The 17,047-nt window shown below is 42.4% G+C and overlaps 1 protein-coding gene across 4 annotated transcripts in view; it reads right to left on the bottom strand.

Moving 5' to 3' along the window:
• The window catches only part of ALG6 (ALG6 alpha-1,3-glucosyltransferase), a 60,330-nt gene extending 57,003 nt beyond the window's left edge, over nt 1-3,327 (bottom strand). The window contains exon 1 of one of the 4 annotated variants that reach the window (XM_089515331.1): nt 3,310-3,327. The gene's annotated coding sequence lies outside the window, so the exon portion shown is untranslated. Of the gene's footprint in view, nt 1-399; nt 491-3,309 lie in introns of those variants that run through there. The other 3 variants (XM_089515327.1, XM_089515329.1, XM_089515324.1) reach the window with 3 other exon arrangements.
• Between the last annotated feature and the right edge of the window lie 13,720 nt (nt 3,328-17,047).

The following is a 17,047-nucleotide window of genomic DNA, read 5'->3' as shown; positions in this document are numbered from 1 at the left end:
CAGGCCCCGAGCCCTGACTTCCTTCCCTGTTGTTGGGGAAGGGAGGCCGGGCCAAGGAGGGAAGAAGAAGAAGACTGAGAGCGAGCGAGGGAGACATTTGCCAGGCCCTTTGGCTGCTTGCCCTGCTCGCTCGCCCTATGCCAGGTAGGAGGGGCCTGCCTCCTTCACTCTAAACCTTCAAGCCCCGCCCACAAAGCTCCCCTCAGAAGCGAGAAAGCGCGCGCTTGAATCCGTTGGTGAAGTGCGCGCGCGCCTCTATCTCGCCTCCCTCTTTCGCCCCCCCCCCCCCGCACGCAGGCGCGCGCTCTAGTTCTCTTCCAATGGTCGCTCACGAGCCCTCGCTCCCTCTTTGCCCCCCCTCTCCCCACTCAGCCTCGAACGTTCATTCTTCCCACTCACCAAAGATTGACAGGAGCGGAAAGACAGCGCTTGAAGGAGCGCGCATGCGGGGACGCGCGTTCCTTAACTAACACGCTTGCTTCCCTCCCCCAGACCCGCCTCTTTAGGCCTTGAGCGCATGCGCGGCAGTCCCGGCCGTTGGGAATGCGCGCGCAAACGAATAAACCCTGACGTAACATTCAGGGGCATAGCTGTGTTAGATTGTAATACCAGGGGAGCCTTCTTGTAGCCCCTTTGAGACTATTATTATTATGTTTATTATTATTATGTTTATTTCTATCCTGCCTTCCTCACAGTATAAAACATTGAAAATACAAAGTTTAAAGAAAAACAATTCATTTGAATTAATTTCAGTTCAAATATTATTAAAATTTAAGAATTTATTACTCTTTAAAACAAAACAAAAAAAAACAGTACCCATATCAATATACAAAGGTCTGGCGGCATAAAAATATGTTTATTTGCTGTCAAAAATAATAATAATAACTAAGGTCCAAAACACACTGCAGAAATAATCCAGTCTGAGACTGCTTTAACTGCCCATGGCTGCATGCTAGGGAATTCTGGGAACTGTACTTTTGTGAGACATTTAGCCTTCTCTGCCAGAGAGCTCTGGTGCTTCAGTAAATTACAATTCCCAGGATTTCCTAGCACTGAGTCAGGACCATTAAAGTGGTTTCAAACTGGATTATTTCTGTTGTGTGTTTTGGACTTCACTGAGGGAAAGATATTGTAGTAGTACAGTCCGTCCTTGCCTTACGCGGGGGATCCGTTCTGGATCCCGCCGTGTAAGGCGAATTCCGCCTATGCTCGGGCCCCATTAGAAACAATGGGGCTCGTGCGCGGCGGCGCAGTGGCATGGGAGCGCGCGGGGCGCAATGGGCGCACACACCCATTCAATTGAATGGGACGCGTCGCCCCGCGCGCGCCCCGCGGCTTGAGCGCGTATGCTGAAGGCCGCGTATGGTGTGCCTGCGTATGGCGCGGGCGCGCTGTATAAGCTTTTATAGACTTGGGCTACTTCCCCATTCTGGACTCCCCAGCATAAGGGAAATTCTGCGTAGGCTTGAGCCCCGTTAAGGATAATGCGGTAGCGTGTGGCACACGTGCCATTGCTTTTCCCAGCACACGGCACCACTTCTTCCAGCATGTGCTGGAAGCCACATAAGGTGTGCCCGTGTATGACGCAAGCACACAGTATTATGTCCATGGCTTCAGTCCAAAGCTCTTCTGGTCCACGATCTATTATACTTAGTACTGCAAATCTGTTCCTTATATTGTCAATGAATTCTGTGGAAATGTTGTTTTAATTATATTTTGGTGTGATGACTAGTTTTGTTCTCTTCTTGAATTTTATTCACTTATTTATTTATTTTCATATAAGTAATTTGTGATCTGCACCACAATTGGCGCCTGGTCTTGTCTTGGCCACCAGTATGGAGCTTCGCCATCTTTTACTTCCAATTATGTAATCTATTTGGTTTTTGTGTTGGCCATCTGGTGATGTCCATGTGTATAATCTTTTCTCTGGTTGTATGAAAAATGTCTTTGCAATGAATAGGTTGTTGGCTTCAAAAAAATCTATATCTTATCTAATCCGAATCTGCCTACTGTTTTTGATTTTTCTTTGCTTCCAGCTTTGGCGTTCCAGTCTCCAATAATCTGTTTGACATCCTGTGCTGATGTTGTCAATTTCTTCCTATACTCCTTTGTAGAATCTATCAATTTCTTCCTGTTCTGCCTCAGTGGTTGGTGCATATACTTAAATTATGGTGATATTCATAGGTTTCCCATGGAGCCTTATTAAGATGATTCAATCTGATTTTGCATTGAATCCTCTGCCTTTGCAAAATCTTTTTTAGTATGAAAGTCACTCCATTTCTTCTTGTCTTTTCATTCCCTGAGTAGAAGACTGTCTAGTTGTCTGATTCAAAGTGGCCCATTCCTGTTTATTTTAACTCACTCGCCCCAGCTATGTTCATGTGTTCCATTTCCATTTTTACTATAGCTAGCTTCCCCTGGCTCATGCTTCTCACATTCCACATCCCTATTTTATATGTGATGTCACTTCTGATGGGATTTGTCTTTCTGAGCGTGTTTACTACTTGATTCGTCATTTTTGACTGCCCTTGCTGTTCCTTCAAGTGTGTTTTCCTTTAGTTTCTATCTATCTCTCTGTTTCTATCTATCTTGCCAGCCTGGGAGGGAGTGAAAAGGCACGCCCAACTCCATCAGGCCTAGGCAGAGCAAGAAGAAGGCCCTCCCTCCAGTCCATCTGCCATGGTCCAAGCTTCAGGGGGAGAGAAGAACCACTGGACTTGATCCCCTTCCCCATCACTATTCCCTTTTCCTTTTGTGTCATGTCCTTTTAGATCCTGAGGGCAGGGAACCGTCTGAATAACTATGTGTAAGCCGCTCTGAGAGGCTTTAGGGCTGAAGAGGGGTATACGTAAATACCATAAATAAATAAATAAAATAAATAAAAATAAATAAATAGTGCTCTTTCTTGCCTGTGTGATATTTTGATGTCTCATCATAGGGTTTTCTGGCGAGGGGGTTACACAAGGAGGACTACCTACAACTCCCTGTGCGCAGTGCTAACAAATGTTAGCTATGGTGTCACTGCTGTTCTTTCACTTTAGTGACACCCACCAGTCCTGCTGCTGCCCAGTAGTTGTTTTCCTGTGTCATTCTCTCTCCCATTATTGTTGAATTGATCGTTTTCCTACCCTTATCCTCCTTCCTCCCTCCTTCCCCCCCCCCCCCCATGCCCTTTATTTTAGTCTCTCCTCTGCTTTCTGGCCCTTGTTCAAATTTCCCTTGTCCTTCTTCTCTGTGTCTCTTCTCCTTCTGGAAGGTGGTGGGGGTAGGTGGAGGCTGAGATGGTCTATGCCTCCCTCTGTGACTCACCAGCTTCACTTTAGCTTTGTGGCTGGCTCTTTCCTTTTTTCCTTTTTCTTCCTCCCAGCTGTTTCTTCTCTCCTCCTTCTGGAAGTTGGGGGGGGGGGTTTGAGATGGCCTGTGCCTCCCTCTCCCTCTGTGCATAGCCTTACAGAATCCTGGGATTTGTAGTTTTGTGAGGCACCAGCACTATTTGGCAGGGAAGGCTAAAGACCTTGTAAAACTACAAATCCCAGGATTACATAGGATTGAACTACAGCACTTAAAGTGGTATCAAAATGTATTGTTTCTACAGTGCAAGATGCACCCTTATGATGCTACAACGTCTTTTGCTCAGTTAATTTCGAAGGTGCTACAAAATCCCTTTCCACACTGTGAAGTGTTCCTTTCCCCTTCTTTCCAGGTGCTGAGTGTGAAGGAGAATATTTATAGCAGCCTCCTCAAATTAAAAGGCTTTCCCCACCCTGGAAATCTATCCCACAGAATATAAGAAAACACATACTAATGTGGCAACAGGTGTTTTGAAACATACTCATAAATCATATTCGTCCAAGAACTGTTTTTGTTTGTGGTCTTCCACTCTATGGCAAAGCTAGTTTGGGTAATGTATGATGTGTGAAACTGAACAGAATGTGCATCCTTGTCTATATCTAAATCGTGCAGATTATTTTTTCCTCTAGAGTGACAACACTTGTTATCAGGACTTTTTATGGAGTTAGGTTTTACTAGCACTAAAACAGTTAGCATTATGTACTAAAAAGATACAGAGCATTGGTATTACATCCACAGGAAGTATTTTAGTCAGTGAGTGTGTAATGTAGCAGGTAGACATGAACTTAGCATGCCTTTCCAGACAGAAGTGGGAGCAGCCTTCCCAAGCCATAAAATGCACTTAACAGTCTATTTAATGGTGGCAAGGTCCTTGAAAATGCAATATCCATGCTAATCCAGCCTCCTTCTGTCTCTTTTCTTAAACCAGAAAAAAAAAATAGGTCAGTGTGGCAAAGCTTGCTGCTTTTCTGCCACATTTCCCTTGTGATATTCAAACAACTAGAATAAACTAGTTTAATTCAGCAGAGTTTGGTAAACAAAGTTGAAACAACCAGCACACTTTACTGAGATAGGGACTGCACTTGATTTTGAATTTAAGATTCAAATCCATTTGACTGGGGGGGAAAGGATGTTTATTCAGGGAAAGAAGAGAAAGAAATTTATTCAGCTTGTTTCAGTTTAGACCATGGAAAAGGTATTTCTGTGACTACACAAAATCCACCCGTCTCCTGGCCCTGGCCAGCATGGGCACAGAGTTTCCAAGCTTTAAGAATTTCTTTATCAATCTATTTAGTTACAAGGGAACGAAAATGCATGTTCCCTTCAAGTCACCTCTTGATTTATGGCAACCCCATGAATTCCATAGGCTTTTCTTAGACAAGGAATTCTCAGAGGTGGTTTTGCCATTCCCTTCCTCTGAACTATAGCCCTGGTATTCATTGGTGGTCTACCATCCAAGTATTAATTAGGGCTGACTCTGCTTAACTTCCAAGATCAGATGGGCTCTGATGTTGTACTGGGGGAAGGCTCCATTTGACTCTGTGGGTCTTCCTGTTTGGTAGACAGATAAAGAATTACACTGAAAGTTGGGCCCTGATTAGTCCGGCCATTGAGGCTGGCCTGGGGACGGAGTCAGGATGTCGCTTTCACATGACGCATGGCCCAACTCCACCCCCAGGGAGCCATGGCACCACGCACTGCTCCACACAGCACATGGCATTATGCCACTCCTCTGGCACTGCATCCATACAATGCAGCACCAAAGGAGTGGCACCATACTGCAGCAAAGTGGCCATGGTGCCCTTTCCAGGGCACAAAAAGGAGCCATTTTTGCAGCTCCTTTTTGCCGTGGTGTTCAGTTGCTACAGCCCCAATCTGGCTAAAACAGACCCTTACTGAAAGCAGTAACTATCTGGCAAACTGAAAAGACATATGCTACAGAATACATACTACACAAACATAAACAAAAACATTGCAGTCCCAGCCACACATATGGAGAAGTAAGGCCTTTACTTACATGGGGCTTTTAAGCAATCTTTCATGGGACTGCTCTGTTAAGAGTTGTGTCTTATGCACTCTTATCTGGTGTCCAGACCCACTATTCAGAGTCCTTCTTTTGAGTAAACATGCTTAGGATTTCACTGCCTTGCAGGAAGGATTGATTACTACTCAGCACCTTAACCCACTGCTCTCTTACACACAAGTTAGTGTGGCAAGACATGGGTTTACACAGAAGTGTTTATTGTGTATGAATGAATCAATATATCTAGCATCTATTGTGTCCTACAACCAAAGTACAATTCATCCAGACACTGGCTTTTCAGAAAGAACTATAGTGTGCCTACACAGCCATTGCAAAAAACCTGTTCCAGGCATGGTTTGCACAACTGCAGGTCAGAACTGCTTCAGGGAAGCCTGATTGGGCTGTGAAACCACTCAATTCACAATTCAATGGTACAGTCTTCCAGACGTGGATCAGGGTGTGTGAACTGTAGGGTAATTTAATTTTCCTAAGGCTCTAGCCTTTTTAAGGAAACAAAAATATTGAAATATCTCAGTATCAAAGCCAAGCCTATTAGGGTCTAGCTTTAAAATAGCAAAGTAGCAAAAATGTGCTCTTATCTAACTATGAGCCTATGCAGCCAGCCATAAAGGATGGCATGACACCATGCACCGCTCCACATGGCACATGGCATCACAGTGCTCCACATGATGCAGCACCAAAGAAACACCTTAAAGCCATGGTGCTGTGGCTATCATACCCTTTCCAGGGTCAAAAAGGAGCCGCTTTTTGTGGCTCTTTTTTGCACCCTGGAAAGGCCAGATCAGACACAGCGTGTAGTTGCCGTGGCCCCAATCTGGCACAGCTGAAGGAGACTGCAGGCTGCCCCTTAGGAGCAGTCTGCACAGCCCCAGTGTTTCCCTGAGAACTGAGACTGACTCAAAAATAATACAAGTAGCTTGAAGTTCAAACAAAAGTTTACTAATGGCTTTAATCTATATTTACATAGACGCTATATCCTAATCTAGCTAGTTAATAGTTCAGGTTCAGAAGACATATTTATCTCACCATCTTTCCAAAGAAAGTTGATGGAGAAGGAAGATGGAAGACCCAACAGATCAAGAGAAAATCTTTTAGAGAAAAACTGTCTATTAGTCCCAAACAGGGAGTGATCTAAATCACATGGTTTAGTTTGAATTAGAGAGAGAAAGAGGAGACCCTGCATGCAGGAAATCCCCATCTATAGGAGTTTATTAGACGGGGAAATTGAAAGTATAATCAAACACAATCATGGGGTTTAACGTTATTGCATGATAGACTTTCACATGCAATTTTGGGCAGTGGTAAGCTATTTTGGGGCAATGGGAAGTCAATTCAAACACAATTCGAATTCACGTAAATTTGCTGAACTAGCGAATTCATATGAATGCATTCTGGCACTACTTTCTTTTCATTCGAAATTAAGAGAAATTCCTCCTGTGTGATAAACCCCTAAGGAGAAGGAAAGAGAATGCAAAAATCATCCAACATGAACTCAGCCTCAGCATCTTTCCTAGACATGACAATATTTTCCTGCTTTGGCAACAGCAATTTGCTGAAGTTCATTTTAGATATACACACATACATATATTCACTAATTATATATTCATAGAATAAGGGTAGCTGTCACATTTAGAAGCCCAGGTAGTGCAGTGGTTAAATGCCTGTACTACAGTCACTCACTCACAAACCATAAGGTTGTGAGTTCATTACCAGTCAGGGGCTACAGGTAAACTCAGCCTGTCATCCTTCTATAGGTCCCTAAAATGAGTACCCAACTTATTGGGTGCAATTAGCTTACACTTTCTAAACCACTTAGTAGATCGGTAAGCATTATAGAAATGTACTTGCTATTGCTACTTGCTACATTTATTTCATAGGTTTGATTTAGAAACGATCATATTGTAAAGATATAATCATATGCCCACTTTCAGAGAATTCATGGCAAAGTCCTACAAATGCTCACTCAAAAATAAGTGATGTTGTACCCAATTTATGCATAAGACTGCACCCTAAAATCCCATCCTGTTCAATAGACTTGCCCCTTACACAATTACTAGGAGGAAGTCCTATTTAATTAAATGGGAATTGCATCTAAACAGACATGCATATGATTTGTTTCAATATGTGTTTGTCTTTTGGACTGTACAGTTCTCCTATTTGCAGCAGAGGTTTAATGTCAGTTCATTTTAGTTGGCTTCTATTGCATAGGTTTCCTGAACTTGTAAAATCCAGCCTCCTCTATTGGCATTTAAACTGTGTGTTTTACAGTCACATATACTTTATGGCTACAATTCAACAAAAGTAAATTGGTGAAAAAGTCCCATTGAAAGCATTAGACATGACTAGTCTCATGAAAAAAAAATACTTATTTCATTGTATGAACTAAATGGTCTATTTGTCAATAGCTAATTTTTCAAGAGTGTCCCTTTTGAAAGAGGCTAGACTGGCTGGCCAAAGTGATCAATTAGGCTGGTCTTTTCAGATGTTAACTAGGATTCTCCATTCCAGGAACTTTGTCTTCCCAATAAATATATTTAAAGTTAAGATATACATCTCTCTATTGGCCAAACAGTATTTACTAGTCTGCCCCCCAAGAATGACAATGCAAAAAACCTATAGAAAGCTCAAATGGGAGGCACCACCTTTGTTTTTATGTTTCATTTATTTCTTCATTTTCTTCTCTGGCTTCACTACATAGGCACATTCTGATTTAATGAGGACATTAAAAGTTATATTTTCAGCTCATCCTTTTCATTCCACCATCCCACTCTGCCTGCACAAGTCTTTGAAAACATCCTTTCTTATTCATTTATTTCTAATTCCGGATTATCTTATTCCTTCCTAGGGATGTAGCCACACTCCAGAAACGAAGCAGTTTGACATCACTTTAACCATCATGGGTCCATTCTGTGGAATCCTGGGATTTGTAGTTTGGTGAGGTATTCAGCCTCGTCTGTCAGAGAGTTCCAATATGTCATCTATCTACAAATCCCAGGATTCTGTAGAATAGAGTCAGAGCAGTTAAAGCTGTGTAAAACTGTTTCATTCCTGCAGTGTGAATACACCCTAGGATGTGCAGAAGTCTCCATCTATTGCACTTGCAGGCCTGGGAAAGACTGGTTCAACTACGCCTGGTCAAGCCCTCTCCCCAAGGGTCACCTCAAGTGCCTGGCCAAGTGGGATTCTGATTCATTGCTGTCGTGTAGTTTAATAAAGTAGGGGTACAGTGAGGGAAAGGATGAGAACCTCACCCGCCTGTTGCTAGCAGCCACTGGTATTAAATGGCACATTGGACATTTCTACACAACTTTTTTGACTAGCACTCACTGACATATGGGACACCCCACAAGATGTTGCAGTATATCATTGCCATCCTGCAGAAGTGTTTCTAACAGTGTTCTAGCCTTTCCCTTCTCTGCATTGCCACATGTTATAAAGTCACTGTAGTTAAACTGAAGCTTTAAAGATCCAGGTTAATGTGCCCAAAGAGCCATGAAACTCTCTGGTGACTCTAGGCCACATATATACTGTCAGTGTGTGTGTGTGTGTGTGTGTGTGTGTGTGTGTGTGTGTTATGATGAGGATAATTCAGAAGAGCAAGTAAACTGACTTGAACTCAGTGGAAGAAAGGTTGGACATAAATATAATTAATTGATGTAATTAATGGATTAATAAACAGAGGCAAGAAACAGGGAAAGCGTATATGGGTGTGTTTTTCCCCTGTTAGGCACACACTTCCTCATAAGGATAAAGTGAGGAGGAAAATCATGTACACTGGCAAGTGTATCTGGAGAAAAGGTGGAAGGAGGAGGGGGAGGAGAAGGATATTATGCTATCTGAGGGAATTCTGGGAGTTGTAGTCCCCAAAATAATTTTTTCAAGCCTGTCACGAATCTGGTAGCGATGAATTTCTTTGGATAACCTCAAGTTCTAATATTGTGACAGAATGGGATTCCTTATGCATGCTTTCCAGTCAAAGTGAGTATTTTTTACACATTTCCATCATGTTCTTCTTACCTTTTTATTTGTAAATACATCAAACATTTTTCTAAAATTAAAAGCTCCAAACTTTCCTCTGAGAGAACCTTTTCTAACACCTTTCACCATTTTGGTTTCCTTTTCTACATCCTTTCCAGCTCTATAATATTATTTCTGAAAAGGATAATCAGAACTATAGACAGGAGTTTCAGATAGGACCACACTGTTAGATTTGTATAAGAGATGTTTTAATATATTCGGTTGTATTTTCTTTCACCATAATACAACAACTTTGAGCATATTTTGAGCAAGAAATGCAGATGTTCAACCTGGGTTCAGAAAAATAAGAGGCACTAGGGACCATATTGCAAATATGTGTTGGCTAATGGAATGCGCCAAAGAATTTCAGAAGAAAACAAAAATAGTGGCCATAGATTATTTACATAATGTTAAGGTAAGAATTAAGACATTGCTCAGTATTTTAAGCCATTAATCAGAATGGACATGCCATCAAGAAATCAGAAGACTAGGAATTGGAAGGGCAGTTATGAAGGAACTAGACAAGATCCTGAGATGTCATGATATATCATTAAATATTAAAGTTAAATATTAAAGTCTATGCCATTGTATTTCCAATTTCTATTTATTTATTTATTTATTTATTTATTTATTTATTTCATTTGTATGCCACCTTTCTCTTTGATGAATGGTTCTGAAAGCTGGTCATTGAAGAAAGTGGATAGGAAGAGAAGAGTTAAGTGGATACCATGGGCTGTTAAAAAAAAGACTAATGGGTTGTAGAGGAAACTTGAACTCTTACTAGAAGCCAAGATGACTAAACAGACTGTCATACTTTGGGCACATCATGAGAAGATAAGATTCACTTGAAAAGACAATAATGGTTGGTAAGAAGAAGGCAGTAAGAAGAGAGGAAGGACCACACTGTAGATGGATAGACACAGAGCCCCTGAGTTTGAGGAACCTGACCAGGGCTGTTGGTGGCAGTGTAACTTAGAGGTCTCTCATTCATAGGGTTGGCATAGGTCAAAGTTGACTTGACAGGAGTGAACAACAAATGTGCATCATAGATTCTGAGCAGGTAAATGCTAGTTCAAAATGGCATTTCAGAAAAAGACCCACAGGACTGCATTATGTTTACAATAGTACCACAGTGTTTTCTATAATAAACCCATAATATGTAAAGAGCTATGTGTGCTTCCCCACATCTTTAGGGGGATATGATTGGATAAGATTTTTAGCCCCTTCCCAATGAGTGTTCAAAACCTGCTCATTTCCCATTTAAGTATATAACACAACAAATACTGATATAGTCATATGCTTTTTAAGAAGTCTCTTACCATTAAGTCATGTTTCCGTAGCCAGTAATCCAACATTACAGCCATAACACTTCAATGTCTCTCTAAGGAATGACATCTATTCATGTAAGGCTCTGGGTCCTATTGTCTGGAGATGCAAAGAACAAACTTGCTCTATCTTCAGTATGACAGTCCTTCAAATATTTCAACAGAGCTATCATATCACCTCTTAACTTTCTCTTCCCAGGCTAAACATACCCAGTTTCCTTAGCCACCCCTCATTGGACAAGGTTCCCAGATCTTTCACCATTTTTGTCGCCCTCCTCTGGACACATTTCAGCTTTTTAACATCCTTTTTGAACTGTGGTACCCAGAACTGGATGCAGTATTCTAGGTTAACTTGTCCAAAGCAGAATATAGTGGCACTATTACTCCTCTCGTTCTAGACACTATACATCTATTAATGCAGCCTAGAATCTCTTATACAACTAGATCAAAGCCAAGTAGAAATTTCAGCATACTGCTGGAGATTTCTAGGAGCTGTAGTCTTAAAACGTGACCCCCCCCCACCACCACCACCACCATATAAGCTCTTCATGGCCAATGTAAACAGACCTTAAAAACATTGTACCACAAATAATGTGAGCCAGCATAGTGTAGTGGTTTGAGCATTGAACTATGACTCTGGAGGCCAGGATTGGAGTCCCTGCTCAGCCTTGGAAACCCACTGGGTGACCTTGGGCGAGTCACACACTCTCAGCCCCAGAAAACCCTTGGCAGGGTCGCCATAAGTCAGAGACCACTTGAAGGCACACAACACCAAACCACTATCAAATGTCTCCATTCCTTCCCTCCCTCTAACCCTCTCATTACCTTCTGCACTTCACATAAAGACAGCTGGCTCCTTCATAAAGAAAATAGAGGGGGAAACAGAATACACAACCACACATAGTGATTTTTTAAATCTGAATAACCAGCCCTTTTCTATCCTAAAGTCTCCCAGCCAGGGGCAACACATCAAATATGGTGAGTGCCCATGTGGACATAGAGATATCTTTTGCTCTTTTGTTACAGGAAACCTTGGCAAGGGAAGAACTGGGCATCCAAATCCAAATGCTCTCTGGTGTTTTTATTCACATACCGAACATATAAAGACATACACAAAGCATGTGTGGTTCTGCTGTCCAGCTCTGTGCATAGTGAATGCGCTCAGAAACCTACACACAAGGTGCATGCCTGACTATGTATAACACACACAGTAGATTATATGCATACCCGTACACACAGATCTCTGTGCTATATGCATGTGTACATGTATATATATAGGCGCAGAGAACAAGTTAGGGAGGGTGCCAGTCTGGGCAGGAATATCAAAATTGTGTATACACTCACCGATCTAATAAATGTATAGGCAGGAATATCACACACACACACACACACACACACACACACACACACACACACACATATATAGAGAGAGAGAGTTTGTGTGTGCACATTAAATTTATTTGATCGGTGATTGTGATATTCCTGCCCAGACTGGTATCCCCCCTGACTTGTTCTCTGATGCTTAAAGGCAACTGATGCTTAAAGGCATCTGAAATAGTGGGCAAGACCCCCAAGTGGAACGGGGGGAGAGGAGCTTTGGAGGCCCTGATCCCTCCTCTCTTCCTCCTTATCTCAGACTTTTTAAAGTGTAAAATCGACACATGCGTTGAGTGAAATGCTGAATGCACTTCGATAAAGCTGTTCCAACTGGAAGAGTGAGCCGCAAACGGCTGAAAGGTGAGTGCACACGAGTGTGCGAATGAAAACACGCACATTGCACATGGTAAATGCACTGCAGTGGGTGCAATTCACAGCCTGCTAAACAAAATATTTGTATTCCTATGCTACGTCGGGCGGTGTGTCTCTGTGTGTGTGCGACACCCACATGTAGATGTCAAGGGAGGTCCCCAGGCTATAAAGTTTTAGTCCCGCTATTTATTTTGAGTTTGTTTACTTTTTTAATTGCTATCCCGCCTTTCTCCCCAAAAGGGACCCAACAAGGCGGCTCACAATAACAACAGTAACTACTGGAAGGCATCTCCCATTCTGTGTATGGGCAGAAATTGGGCAGAAATTCCTCTCCAGCTGCGTCCGCACTGTAGAAACAATCCGGTTTGAGACCGCTTGAGCTGCCAGGGCTCAGTGCCACAACAAACGACCATGCCCAGAATTCCATAGCCTTGAGCCCTGGCAGCTCAAGCGGTCTCAAACCGGATTGTTTCTACAGTGCGGATGCATTCATCTCCTTTGGCAATTTCCAAAACCCACAAAAGGAGTGTTGTTGTTTGGGGATGGGGGGCACCTTCTCCCCCTTGAAAGTGCTGACCCCAAAGCCACAAAGACACACACATACAGAGGCATGGGAGCTATGTCGGGAACGACGAGGGGTGTAATTCCCTAAGTCCCAAAAGCTCAGGGCTGGAATGAGCCCCCTGTTATCCCATGTCAGACCCCCCCTCAGCCCCACAAGTGAATCCAAGAAGATCCCCCCCCGCCTCTTTTCCCAGGGGTATCAGCTAAATATAGACCAGCACGGACCATTTGCTGTTTGTGTAAAAACCGATTAGCCAGACACAACTGTGAAACAACTTGTCGGGACTTTTATAGCCCAGGAGGAAGAAGAAGAAGCAGGGCAGAGCAGTCAAGGCAAATCGGAGAGCTCCGAAGTATTGCAGCTGGGTTACTCTGCCCAGAGATGGTCCTCTCCTCCAAGGAGGACCAAGCACCCCAAAGTGGAGGACAGTCAAGCAAAAAGGGAGGACAGAAAAAAAAAAACTACAACGCGTGCACACACACACACATTGGTATAACTACAAATCCATGCCTCTTTGCCTTGCTGAAGATGGAGGACGCTTGTGGCGTTCCTGCTGGACAGAAGAGCAGGAAATGGAGGGCATGTCCGAGAAAAGGAGGACGGCCGGTCACTTTGCCTTCCCTTTTTTTTTGGTTACACACACACAAGTATAAATATAAATCAATGCTTAGAAAGGAGGACGCTTGTGGCATTCCTCCTGGACACAAGGGCATGAAATGGAGGGTATGTCCGGGAAAAACAGGACGGCTGGTTACCCTGCCTCCCCTTTTTTGTTACACACACACACACACACACACACACACACAAACAGCTTCATTTATATACCCCTTCATACCGAAAGCGGTTTACAAAGCCACATCGGGGAGCCGCCTAACTTCTAATGAGAGGTCCTCACTGCCAAAGGAGGACAAGGCACCGCGAAATGGAGGACCTTCGAGAACAAGGGACGAGAGGGCCAAAGAAAAGCTACAAATAATTTTTAAAAATAAATTAAAAAGAATAAAAAACCACCCAGAAATATAAATTTAAATACAAATATAAATATAAGTGCATGCTTCTTTGCCATGCTTAAGATGAAGGCCGGTGTCCAATGATTTTGGGATCCTTCTTGGACAGGAAGAAGGCTGAGATGGAGGACCTGTCCCGGGAAAGGAGGACGTGTCTGGGCTGCCCTCCAGGCGGAGAATCCGGAGCCTGACACCCGATCTGCGCCTTGGGCGCGGGGCAGTGTCAAGTGATTCGCAGGTCCTCCTTCTTGCTCAGGTCCAGCTCGGCTCCTTCTCTGCCTCCCTGCTGCCCAGTCGCCAGGCAGCTGACTTTATTTTCGTCCCCAGAGCCAGAGGTATCAATGTTTACTTTGGGTGGAATAATATTTACCGGGCAGCCGGGAAAGCAGGAGATCCCACTGCCTTGGCCCCCGGTCCCAGCCTCCCACACTCGCCCGGGCCTAGCGCCTTGCACAGGTCACCCCCCCCCCCAGGCCCCTTGGTGCTAGCCCCTTCTAGGCCTAGGCTAGGGGTTCCACTTTTTCTTTGCTGGCCCTCATCTCCCCCTATATTGCCTCTTAGGAGAGGGTTCCCTCTCCTAAGACGCGGTATCTATTTTTAAGCTTGTTCTGATAGATAGATAGATAGATAGATAGATAGATAGATAGATAGATAGATATTTTATTGTGTGTGTGTGTGTGTGTGTGTGTGTGTGTGTAGAGAGAGAGAGTCAAAATGAAATATCTATATGTATAGATAGATACTTTGTTTTCCTTCTTAAAATATATAGAGATAGATAAATAGATAGATATTTTATTACGTTTGTGTGTGTGTGTGTGTGTGTGTAGAGAGAGAGAAAATAAAATATCTAGATACTTTGTTTTCCTGCTTAAAAGATAGATAGGTAGATAGATAATTTATTACACATACACAGAGAGAGAGAGAGAGAGAAAATAAAATATCTATATCTATGTAGAGATAGATACTTTGTTTTCCTTCTTAAAAGATAGATAGATAGATAATTTATTACACATACACACACACACACACACACACACACACACACACACACAAAATAAAATAACTATATCTATGTAGAGATAAATACTTTGTTTTCCTTCTTAAAAATAGATATTTTATTACATATATAGAGAGGGGGGATAAAATATCTATATCTATGTATAGATAGATACTTTGTTTTTCTTAAAAGATAGATAGAGATATTTTATTTTACCTAGATAGATAGATAGAATAAAATCTATATATCTATAATAGATAGATTACCTATAATATAGATAGATAGGTAAAATAAAATATCTATATCCATATCTATCTAGATATCGTGTTTTCCTTCTTAATATCTATCTATCAATCTATCTATTAAGAAGGAAAACAAGCTTAAAAATAGATGCCACGTTTTAGGAGAGGATTCCCCTAAAAATCACTGGCTGGGGCACCCAGGGTAATCGGAGATCCTCCTTTTCCAGGACACGTCCTCCATTTCATCCTTTTGTTCGGGAGGGATTTCAAAATGTCCTCCATTTGGAGCATGACGAAGAAGCATCCATTTACATATGTATATCTTCATGTGGGTTTTTTTGCTTTTCTTGGGTCAGGTCCTCCCTTTTTCTTGGGGGTCCTCCTTGGCGGTGGGGGCCTGGGGTCGCCTGTGGTTTCCAGAGAGGGTCCCTGAATATCCCCAGCCCATTTCTTTCGCTCCGGATCTCTATCGGCAGAGGAATTCCTGTAGAGGAAGAGATATTCAGAGCCATGCTTCCAAGGCTGGATCCCAAAAAGCCCGACCGTAACTGAACGCCTTTCCTCCCGACCCCCTTTCCCTCGACGTGTATTGAGCCACCAAGGCACTGTATTTCGAGATCGCTTCATTATCAAAACCTGTTCATCAAAACCGTACTTTGTGGCCATCCTTTGCTGTTTTGGGGCCGGCGGCATCCCTTCCATTCCCCTTCCAACGAAATTAAGCTTTAAATCCGAAATCTAAGGTTAGACGGACACAGCACAAAAATAAATCACAGGCAGAGAGATCAGAATCAGAATCAGAATTGTTATACCAAGAATATCTATTTTAGTATAAAAATAAATCCCAGGTAGTTGAGGATTAAAGTTTGCTTAATTATTGGGAACGAGGGAGAAAACATGATTACCTGTATTATCATTATTATTATTATCTTCTGGGTTCTGCATTAATTCGATTTCCTTTTGCTTTGCTTTGTGGCTTTTTTATTTGGCCTCAAGTCTCTCTCTCACTCGGATCAGGTTTCTTTATTAACCAAGGCACTTCGCCAGCCCGAAATCTTGTAAGATCTATATCATAATCCACAAATCACCCCTCTCTAGATTATAACCTGGGGGTTGACAATGTTATAGGCATTTAAAAGAGCCGAGGAAGGGGTACGGGAAAGGAATCTATCATATTGGCTATTTTATATCCCCCCCCCCAAAAAAAAAGGAGGAGGAAGAAGGATCGCTTTAGGACGATCCTTCCAATGGATTTCGAGAAATCCCCTTCCACTGTCGGAATGTTGGATCCACCTGACTTGGTTTGGTTTTAAAGTCAGGTTTTTGAAAGCGTTATTTAATTTTTAATTTTTATATCTTTTGTGGAAGTAAATCCCACCGATTTCAAAAGAAGAAGAATATTCCCGACATATTTGGCCGAATGGATTTCTACCAGATCCAGCTCTCTTCTTTTCAACTACAGTCATTTTTTGAGACCTTAATTTAGCAAAATCAGCACCGACAACAACAACAAAAAGCACCATTTTAAAAATTTATTTACAAAGCTGTGTACAATACGGAGGAATAACATTTAGGACACATATATTCATTCATATATAAACAGACTTCTTATAATAGAACGGCAGGGATATTGCCCTCCCTTCTTCCCTCATCCTTCTTTTTTGACCAATTGCCCCATCTATTTTACATCTTTCGGTTGTTGTTGATGTTATTGTTATTGGAAAAAAATGTGTTTGGAGCAAAATGACCG

The sequence above is a fragment of the Sceloporus occidentalis genome, unplaced genomic scaffold, assembly GCF_023333645.1.
Source record: "Sceloporus occidentalis isolate IW3139 unplaced genomic scaffold, rSceOcc1.0.p SCAF_3, whole genome shotgun sequence".
NCBI lineage: Eukaryota > Metazoa > Chordata > Lepidosauria > Squamata > Phrynosomatidae > Sceloporus > Sceloporus occidentalis.
This window is presented reverse-complemented; position numbering and strand designations above follow the sequence as displayed.